The following is an 11,000-nucleotide window of genomic DNA, read 5'->3' on the forward strand; positions in this document are numbered from 1 at the left end:
TGGTAAAACCGGAAGCTGGGGGATTTGAACGCTTATCGAATATTTGTGGAATATTTGCGGGATATTCGTACGAATATCGAATATTCAAATATCTCACTATTCGATCGAATATCTATTCGATCGAACAGTATTCGCTCATCACTAGTATAAGGTGTATGGTAGAGAGGAGCAAACTTTTTAAAAGTTTGGTTCAGCAGGTTTGACAAACCTTGAAGCAAACTTTGGGTTAGTCTGAAGCGAAACTTAAACAAACCGCACTAAAACTGCTAAACCATTGAAGACATTTAGCAGTTCAGCAATTTCACTCCTGCTTTGCTACTTACCTGCCCCCGGTGTTCTCCTTCAGGTCTCCACCACCTCCACTTGACAGCTTGTTCAGTCAATCACTGACTAAGGCAAAACAGCACCATGGTCAGTGATTGGCTGAGCGGCTGTCACTTTCATCTTGGGAGTGACAGCCTGCTCTGTCAATCACTGACAGAGACGGGCAGCGATGCAGCCACTGATTTTTGTAAGGTTCGTAACAAATAACGATTTGCGAAGTTTGGTTTGCTCATCGCTAATGTATGGGCAGCCAGATGAAGCCTAGTAGAGGATCCCATTGGAAATTTTACTTACTCCCCCCAAAAGTTAAAAAGTCATCCATCCGCATTACATAATAATTGGCGGATGTCTCCTATGTTAAAACGTTAATCTGTAGTTAAGTACAGTACTTAGAAATGTGACTGAAAGGTGAAGGCGTGCCCATTTTGAACTTATCATCTGCCCCCTTTAAGGGCTATTTCACAGGGAGGCAAACCCGATCATGTTTTTAGAGTTTAGATCTCTCTATGTCTCCCCTTTTTACACCACAATTAAAATCCCAGTATTTGGTGTGGTTAGTTTTCAGTAAAGAGAAAAACAAGCATATAAAATGTCATTCAGCATATCCCGACCATAAGAACATTGAGTGATCATTTACAGTCATATCTTAATCACTCGGCAAAAAATGGACATCTCTGTCATGACGGCCTTGGTTTTATGTGCCTTGTAAAACTTCCCTACGCTCCATGGTAGGTGAGGTCCTGTGCAGGTAATTCCTGCTCCTCACATCATCCTGCACATCATAAGCAATCTTGGGATGACTGCGTCCCTTACACATAGCTATCCCATTGCTCATGGCCCATAGGAGCCAGGAGTGTTTTTTACATTGGTTCTCTACCTAGTAAAACAGGTTTATCCTTTTATGAGTAATTCTCTATTTTGAGCTATGTAGTATAATAAGCTGTTGTGTTTTTTAAACCTTTATTATGACATTCTGGAAGCGCTAATCTATTCCTAAAATACAAAAACCCTTGATAATGTCACAAAGTGATGATGAGATGTCCATCTCCGCCGAGAAGTAGGGTCTATAGAGTTCTTCAGAAGATATCAGAACTTGAGATCACTAGTTATGGACTGACACCACCAACCGACTAAAATTAGCTATATTGATCCATCTAATTGTGAGGTCACAGCAGCTGACTTGTCGAAAACTCACTTATGATGTCACATTCCTCTAAGGCACACACCTGTATTATCAAAGCACCTAAAAGCTTTGTAACTTATGATAATCTACCTCACGCAAAAAGCTTATCTGAGAGAAACTTAGTTGTGATGTCACAAGTCTACCTGAGTGAAGAAGTTGTGAGGTCACCTAAGAGATATATCTTTCCTTACTAGGGGAGATTTATGATACTAGTGCCCCTAATGTACACCACGAACAAGGCAGAGGTTGTTACCTGTACGCCAGCCATAAGCCCCACTCACCTAATGGGCGGGCAGGGGGTGTGGGAAGGAGGCGGGATCTTCTCCTGCCCCGATTTACGCAAGTGTAAAATCATGACAGACATCTACACGTGTTCAGGAGCAAGGGTCGATTTCTGCACCGATGTGCAGCGGGCACAGGTCCCGCAGTAAATGCGGCATGGTGAATGAGGGTGCTGTCTAATTTAAGAGAAAGAAAAGCTAATATTTCATGTTACCAGGAATCACTATTTTGCATTGCCTGTCCCACTACCTGCTCTCTAAACTTATCAGTCATACAAGCCATTCTTGTATGACTCTTGTTCTGTACCCTCAAACTCCTATCTGTCCATACCAACTAAGTTATGTGCAGTAGCAGGCAGTATGTTTCTATAGAAAAAGAACACCACCATGTTGTGGGCAAGAGCGCCGTCCATATGGCATGGACAGACGGACTTCAACAATGACAATGCATTATGAAGCAGGACTGCATTATATAGCACACTATGGAGGATATTTTTCAGTGTGCACTGTGGTGTATGCCAGGGAAATCTGCAACTTTTTACCCGACGTAGGCCTCGTTCGCCTGATGGGCGAGCAGGAGCGCCGCAGCAAGACAGTAGGAGGCATGGCCTCCTCCTGCGATTTATGCCTGCAAACAGGTGTAAATCATGACAGATGATATGAAGCAGGTGTGTGGCAGGCACAAGAGGCGTGCATACCTGTATGCTGGTCATGATAAATTTCCCCTAGGTGTTAGGGCCCTATTACACCAAGAGATTATCTGACAGATTTTTTTAAGCCAAAGTCAGGAATAATTTGAAAAGATGAGAAATCTCAGTGTTTTCTTTATTACCTGTTCTCTGTTTATAGTCCATTCCTGGCTTTGGCTTAAAAAAAATTTGTAAGATAATCTGTTAGTGTAATAGGGCTCTTAGGGCCCTATTCCACCGGACGATTATCGTTTGCATAATCGTTAACGATTAACGATCTCAAATGACCGCTATTGCGAAAGACCTGAAAACGTTCACTCATTTCCATGGAATGATAATCGTTATTTATGATCGTAATTGCGATAGTTTTTTCTTCGCTATTTATACGCTATTGCGTTCGTATCTATTGTGAGCGACCGAATGATGTCTTATTCAATGCGAATGATTTGCGAACGTTTTGCGAATGAAAAACGAAAAAATAGGTCCAAGTCTTATAAAGCGATCAACGATTTCTCGTTCGGTCGTTAATCGTTAACTGCATTTCAACCGAACGATTATCGTTTAGATTCAAATGATTTAACGATAATCTGAACGATAATCGTCCGGTGGAATAGGGCCCTAATGCCCCTATACCACCAGTCGTTAAGAGGAGCAAACGAGCGCTCTCAGCGCTCGTTTGCTCCTGGTTCCCCGCTCGCTGCCGCCGCTATTTAACGCGGCGTCAGCGAGCCGGTGAGTGCAGGAGGGGCGGCGGGGAGTTGCGGGGGGGGGCTGCTCGGAGGATTGCTGATCGTCCGGGCAGCCCATAGGATACAGCAGTAAAGGATACCAGTCATATCCAGTTGAGAGTACAGCCCCCAATGACATGGTCTCATAATGACACAACATGGTCTCATAATGTACTTTGTTCAATAAATGATTTTATTATACAATATACATACACAGACACAAACCTATATATATAATACATGCATACATAAAGAGTGCTGTAGATGTAAGGATCCCATGTTACTGATGTAGAAAGGGAACTGTACCGGGGGTACAATAAACATAAAACACACATAGTAAAGTACAATGTATACAATGTTTAGAAGACTGTAAACGCGCATAAAAACATCACACTACAAAGGAAGGACTTTTATGATTTAAGACCTGGTTGTGATTCACTGTCGAGAGTCAGTTTATAGGTAGGATTCACACATTTTAACGGTCTATTAACAACGCTTAGTGCACATGACTCTCATTTCCATTACTTAGGATGAATATAAAAAATATCACCAGTAATATGTTATACTGAATATGAAGACATGCACAAAGTCATCCTATACAATCTGCAATATAAACTAGTGTTACTTATCATCTCCAGTTTATTTTGGTGTATAGGAGTTGTTAGGGATTTTCTTAGGGCCGTATGACATGACATGATTAAGAGGAGGGCTCAGGGCTTGCTTCCTTCTCGTTCCTCGCTCGCTGTCTGTCTGTGCTATTAGAGACACAGACAGGAGAAGAAGAAAGAAGGGGGCCGCGGGAAGCTGTGGAATGGGCCGTCGGACTATCCATTGAAAAGAGTGGCGGTCTGGTGCGGCCACTCCTATCCGGGTTTTTCGACCTGTTGAAAGACCACGATCAGCTGACATTGTGATTGTCGGCTAATCATGGTCTTTTAACAGGTGCTATTACATCAAGCGATTATCGAACGGAACAAGTACAGACTATAATTGTTTGGTATAATAAGGTTCTTACTTTCATTTAAAGTGTTTTTTTGTTTAATGACACTTAACAACTATTTACCAGTTAAGTGATAAGTGTCTGATCTGACTGCTGGGACCCCCACTGATCATGAGAATTGAGATTTGAATATCCCTGTATCAGTGGCATAGGTACCATAGTGGCAGTCCATGTACAGGATTCATGGGGCCCTGTATAGTTTTTTGTCATGGATCCCCATGAATCCTATTTACGCCGATCCCTGGTACAAATGTATTTTGAACTCCACGGGACTGCCAAAATAACTAACTATAGCACTTGACTCTCTTTGGCAGTCTCATACAGTTTGCATGGAGCTTCAGTAGGCATAAAGTCAACAGTTTCTGCTGTTAAACAGGGGCACTTAAGACCCCAATTGTTGAAATGTTACAACCTGTAAAATTTTCTTATTTTGGGTATTGTATGGCATCAAATCAGAAAAAATAGACATGTGGATCACTTATTATTATGTGTGTATTGAGAGGCAATTACACTTTAATTTAGGTGATCAGAATAAGAAAAAATGGAAATGATAAAAATAGTTTAAATGGGCTCTGTCATAAAAATTGGACTTATGAAAGAGGCGGAAGAGGTTGGAGATGCCTGCATGGAGATGACTGACAGAAGGCATGTGCAGGTTTTTACCACGCGCCTTTCCCTACACATTCTCCTGTTAGGTATGCATTCAGTGAGACCCCCCACTGATCAAAATTTTGACATGTCCCAGTGACTTGTCAAAAGTTTATTTTAATAACAGGTACGCTTTAAAGTATGGACAAGGAAATCACAGGAAAGAGCTGCATAAGCCTGAAAAAGTGACTCTATTTTTAAAATAGACATGTTTCAAGAGTGTTAGACTCTCTTCATCAGGTCCACAATAATGGATTTATTAAAAACCGATGATAGGATAGGCAATAATAGTATAATCGGTAGGGGTCAGACCTCGGGCACTCCTTTAAAGGAACATCATGCTCCGATAGTCTCTTCAGACTTATGAAATGCACATGAAGCTATTATCTGGTTTTCATGGCATGTGTTGCTGTACCAGATCAGATCACACCCAGTTGTTGTCTTGCCCCAGACCACCCATAGAGTTTCTTTGAAGTGCCTTGCCAAAAAGAAAGGAAAATTAATTATTTATAGCTATATAATAGTCAACACCAGTATCAGCCTGAGGAAGCCAATAGATGGTAGGATTCCGAGGGCCACCCTCCATCTATGCAGAACATGTGCACAGCCTCTATTAAGTGCATTGCGACTGTTCTCGTTATCATTGTACTCGAGGGCAAATCTTGGGTAAGGTTTTTGTGATCAACCCATAGGAAATAAAACCTACTGTAATAGCAAGACATTGGCTTCAAAATAACCTCCACATAGAGTTGTCTTCTGCAGCACTTTTGCTGTCCATTGGTGTGTCAAGGTTTCTATCTATATTCTATTGGATCAGACTGACCCTAATGTAAAGAAAATGTGGGCATTTAAAGTCATTTTATATTAGAAATTCAATTTTTTTTAATCTTAGGCCCACAAGAGGACACCAATTTGGCTTTGGTCAACAACTGGGAATTTTCTGTACTGTATAAGTAGATTTTGACACCAACATCATTAATCCTCTATCTAAAAAGTGTATAGTCATTGAAATCCACTGCTGGTATACTCAGTAATCTCAAAAAGGGGCCTTAGTCTTCCATTGGAATGATGCTCACACACATGTACTGCCATTTCATTTACTGTTTATGAGACTGACGAAGATAGTCCGGTAAAGTGCTTAGCTATCTTCGGCAGTCCCATAGACAACGAATAGAAGAATAATATGCATGATTGACACTCTACTCTACCAGGAACCCTCAGTCTCAAGATTAGAGATGAGAAAACTATTCAAAACACATATCAATTCTTTGAGCGGAGAGCAACGGAAGCAGAGGCGCACAAGCCCTCCTATAGACACACTGTGTGATTGGTGGATCACTGGTGTACAATAACACTTATTCTGCTGCCAGACACGGTTTTAAGGACCGGCCACCTGATGTAACCTGACAAGTGCTTCATAGGAATAACTTCACCCAGGAGAACTGTGGACAGTGTGTACTAACACACAAACGATTTAAAAGCTACACAACCTACACTACTACAATCATACTACCCTCTATCTGTCCCTGATATGTTATCAACCTTCTATCACCCTCTCTAAAGGCCCTATCACACAGAATGATTATCGTCGTATTCGGCAGATATCGGCTGTGTAATCGTCCTGTGTATTAGAACATACAACGATCAGCCGACATGATGTTCAGTTCACTGCACAGGAGCTGACTGGCTGCCGGAGAGCTCCAATATAAATGGTGAAGGAGAAAGTGTGACTTCGCAAAGGGGTGGCTTGTAGCCAATTGGCCGGCTGCAAGGGATTATGTATAATCCCTTGCACCCTGGCTTTTACTGTAAAATAAAATGTGCGGTTGGCATCTTGGACCGGGTTCTAACAAACTTTGCAAAAAGTTTGGTTTGTTACCAACTCTTTGTAAAGTTTGTAACAAAACTGGATTCGGGAAGTTCGGTTCACTCATCTCTACTCAAGCTTCCGGCCGTCAAGCCCCTAGCGATAATTTATTTTGCATAGGGAATAAGTCTTGCGGACACCACCCCTTTTTGATAGTTTTCTCCTCAGATTGGTGTGCAGTTGCATTTTACCATGCAAGATCTATACATACAGGCTCTATACAAGACTTTTTCTAATTCAGAAGTTTCTTGCACAAAACTCACCACAATGTGTAGGACATATCCACCGCAACCAAATGTCCCAACATCAGCTACGAGTGCACTCTGACATGGGGAGAGAACAATTGGTGCAGGTACTCTTCGGGAATTACTTTGTGGGTCAGTAGTCCCATAACTTGTATAAGGAAGATACTTCTATGATGATATTCCATATCAGGGTTTGTAGAAAGTACCAAGAGTCCATGTTCTCGGTGTCCTCTTCTGACTTTCTTTGACTTCAAACTAATAAATCTATGTTATGAATATTCAGATAATTTTTTGATTATTTCATTTCCTCTAGATAAATTGGTGATCAAAATTTCTCTCCTGCATTAATTACACTAATATTTTTTCTCTGTTATTAAAATAGATACACATAGTAATCTGACTAATGAATCCACACCCATCTTCATTCAACACTTTCCTCAAAGAGTTCTCAAGGTTTGGGATGAAACTGATCTCTTCCAGAGAATAAAAATATTAGGTAAGGGCCAATTTGTAATCATCACTCTGGGTTGTGGGAAAATCCGCAGATTAGCTCCCGCCCCTACATAATTATCCCTTAATAGCGGATGGTGACTGGATGTGTCCTAATTTAGAAAGCTAATTTTATCATGATTTAGAATGAATTAATTCCAATTCTATATGTGCGAGTTATATATAGCTTAATTGACTTGATTGTTTTATTACGCTCAAAATATTTGGAAGGTTTTGGGACACATTTATCAATGTGTGCCCGTGGTGTATGCCACGGAAAAGGTGTGGACTGTGGCAGGCGCATCTCCGCAAGTGTCATAGACTCCATTCTATACATGGGCGGATTCCGTCGTCCGTCCAAAAAACAAACCTCTTTATTCTTTGGACGGATGACGGAATCCGCCCGTCCATAGAATGGAGTCTATGACACGGTCGGAGACGCGCCTGCCACAGTCCGCGATAGGGTGCGAGCTGTGGAATGGTTTTCCATTGCCATTCTATAGTGTGCATGCACCCTAAGGGTATGTTCACACTGAGCAAAACAGGCGGGATTCCACCGTGGAACCCCCCTGTCTCAGTGTCCCATAGTCTGTCTATGGGAGAGGAATGCGCTCCTCTGCTGCCATGGCTCTCCACTAAAAGAAGTAACATATCACTTCTTTAAGTAGAGAGCGGTGGCATCGGAGGAGCACGCGCTCTCCCATAGAGAAGTAGTGTCACACTGAGGCAGGTGGGATACAGAGGTGGAGAGTTTCGCTGCGGAATTCCGCCTGTTTTACTCAGTGTGAACATACCCTAATAAGTACAATTAGGTACATCGCGAATGTACAATCAGGTACACCGCTTTGGGTCTTTACATATATGCTGGTGGCACAGCCCATTTTTTTAACTGCTGCCCGATTCCCGCACACAGCGTCGGTCTATTCCCAAGCACCGACCCACCTTGGAGAACTGGGGGCAGGTCCACCGGACCTTAGTGTAACGATTTCCCCTCCCGTCTGTGACGTGGCTCCATTAGAATCAATGGAGCTGCGTCACAGAGGGGAGGTTTTTATTTTATCACACCAGGGGCCGGCGGGAATAGAACAGCGCCACAAATGGGAACCAGGTGGCACTGATCCATCAGTTAAAAAAAAAGCGATGTACCTAATGTTACATTCAGTGCCCACTTTTGAGCAGGGTTTGTGATGTCCGGTTTAAGGTATTATCCAAGCATCAAGAATAGTGAAACTATATATATATATATATTTTTTTTTAAATAGGATTTTTTGGGTGTAATGGTAGAGTAATAATACCACTTGTCCTCATTTGTGAACCCCTCAATTGGGGAGAACACAGCCCCAAGACACACAGAACATGAAAGGCCACTGAGTAGAGATGAGTGCAGGTCGAGCTTGTCCAATCGTTTTGGCATTTGAATACCGGTGGCTGAAAAAGTTGGAGAGGGAGTCCAGGAAAACTGGGATGCAGCCTATGGCCTACGGCTGTATTCATGTTTTCCTGGCTAAATCCACTACTTCAGCCACCAATATTCAAATACCGAACAATCAGACTGCACTCTTCTCTACTAGTATACCATCAAAGCTGGACTGGGTATTCCTGGTGGCCCTAGGCTGGTAGCATTTGAGGATAAATGAAGTATACATTGTATTTGGCATCACTAAGCACCCTATCTCCCCCTTCCAAGCCAAACTCCTTTTCCTTACCTCCATAGCCATCTAACCTACACAGTCTGCTCTCAGTTCAGGTCACTACCTACCTCAAGTTCATTGCATTCATCAATTGTTACTTCTTGCGTTATCTCCATCCCCAGCAAAGCTGTGGCATCCAGGATAAGCCATACAATACAAGGCTAAGAACACAAATGCACTACAAATGCCATTATAATAATACCATGGATTAGTAGAATAGGGACTTTGGGTTTGTGGCCCCTGTGTATTAATACCATGTTATTCGGTTTGTCTCTTTAGAGAACAGCCTTGTGATATAGAGATGAACCTGTCTCTGTCTCCATCTAAGTCTTTAATTATGATAAGTCCTATTATCCCATCGAATGGTTTAGTAAACAGGTGAGTCTTAAATCAGAGATGGGTGTGGGTTGGCTTTGTGATCAACACAAACATTTCTGGCGTGCCTCACACAAGTGTTACTCCGTCAGGCTGTCTCTGTGGGTTTAGTTGGTACATTATTAATGAGTACCGAATGTGTTCAGGCTTTACACGTCTGCTTTGCACACCTAGCCTTATAGATGTGTAATTATATTTTAGACTATGTTTATAGGTGGGGAAGGAAGGAATATAGCAAACTAAAGGCTCCGTTATACCTTTTAAGATAAATAGGACCTATATTTTAGGTGGCTTCCTCTTCTAATTACGGTCAATTACTTTGCAAACCTCTATCATTAATACATTTTAAATTTGTATATTAGATTTCATGTTATACAACTGGTTAAAGGAGAAGTGCAGCGGGAGCCCAGTCCTGCCTCTCACTGCAGGCACCGCGAGAGGTAGGTTAGTACTTGTTATAAATTTCCCTCTTGCCGGCTTTTATAGTCCATCAGACTTCTCTTTTAAGGTGGCCATTAGAGATGAGCGAACCTCGAACATGCTCGAGTCCATCCGAACCCGAACTTTTGGCATTTGATACTGAACTTGGATAAAGCCCCAAGGCTATGTGGAAAACATGGATATAGTCATTGGCTGTATCCATGTTTTCCAGACAACCTTAGAGCTTTATCCAAGTTCAGCAGCCCCAGCTAATCAAATGCCGATCGTTCGGGTTCGGATGGACTCGAACCCGAACCCGGTTTGCTCATCTCTAGTAGCTATCTCTCATTCTGTCCCTGTGCTAGAGATAGAAAGGAATTCAGCCATTCAGCAATCCGTACACAGGTGTGACCCTCCCTGCAGACAGTGAGCGGCTATCTTTCCGTTGTTGCAGTACTAGAGATGAGTGCGACTTAAGCATGCTCCAGTCTGCCTGCTTGGCATTTGAAAACCAGTGGCTGAAGAAATTGGATGCAGCCCAATTGAGTCCTGGAAAACATGGATACATCCTATAGCTCCCTAGGCCTGCATCCAACTTTGTCAACCACCAGTATTCAAATGCCAAGCGAGCATGTTGAGTTGTGTTCATCTCTCATAATGTTCTGTGTGTCTTGGGGTTGTGTACCCCACAACTGAGGGGTTCACAAAAGAGGAGAGGCCATATCATAGCACATGAATGCATCCAATTACCACCAGATAGACCTATTAACCCAACGTGATCTTAATTTCTAAGACTCATTTCTAGCAACAAACTTTCTTCAGGTCTAACCCTGGGGATGCTGCCAACCCCCCCCCCCCCCCCCTCCTTTTCTTCAGCCGACTGGCCAACTAGTGTAGGTCGAGCAATCTCTTTATGTCTCATAAGCTGTGTAGCTTTATTATTATGCTTCTATTTTTCCGTTGTTAGGTGTTGCAATGCAAAAGAAAGCAATTTTTTAAATGCTTTGCCTTAGTAAATTGCTTTATTTTGTAGTTTGGCCCATTTCTCTCCCTGTACTGT

Source organism: Dendropsophus ebraccatus, chromosome 14 (genome assembly GCF_027789765.1).
Source record: "Dendropsophus ebraccatus isolate aDenEbr1 chromosome 14, aDenEbr1.pat, whole genome shotgun sequence".
Taxonomy (NCBI): Eukaryota; Metazoa; Chordata; class Amphibia; order Anura; family Hylidae; genus Dendropsophus; species Dendropsophus ebraccatus.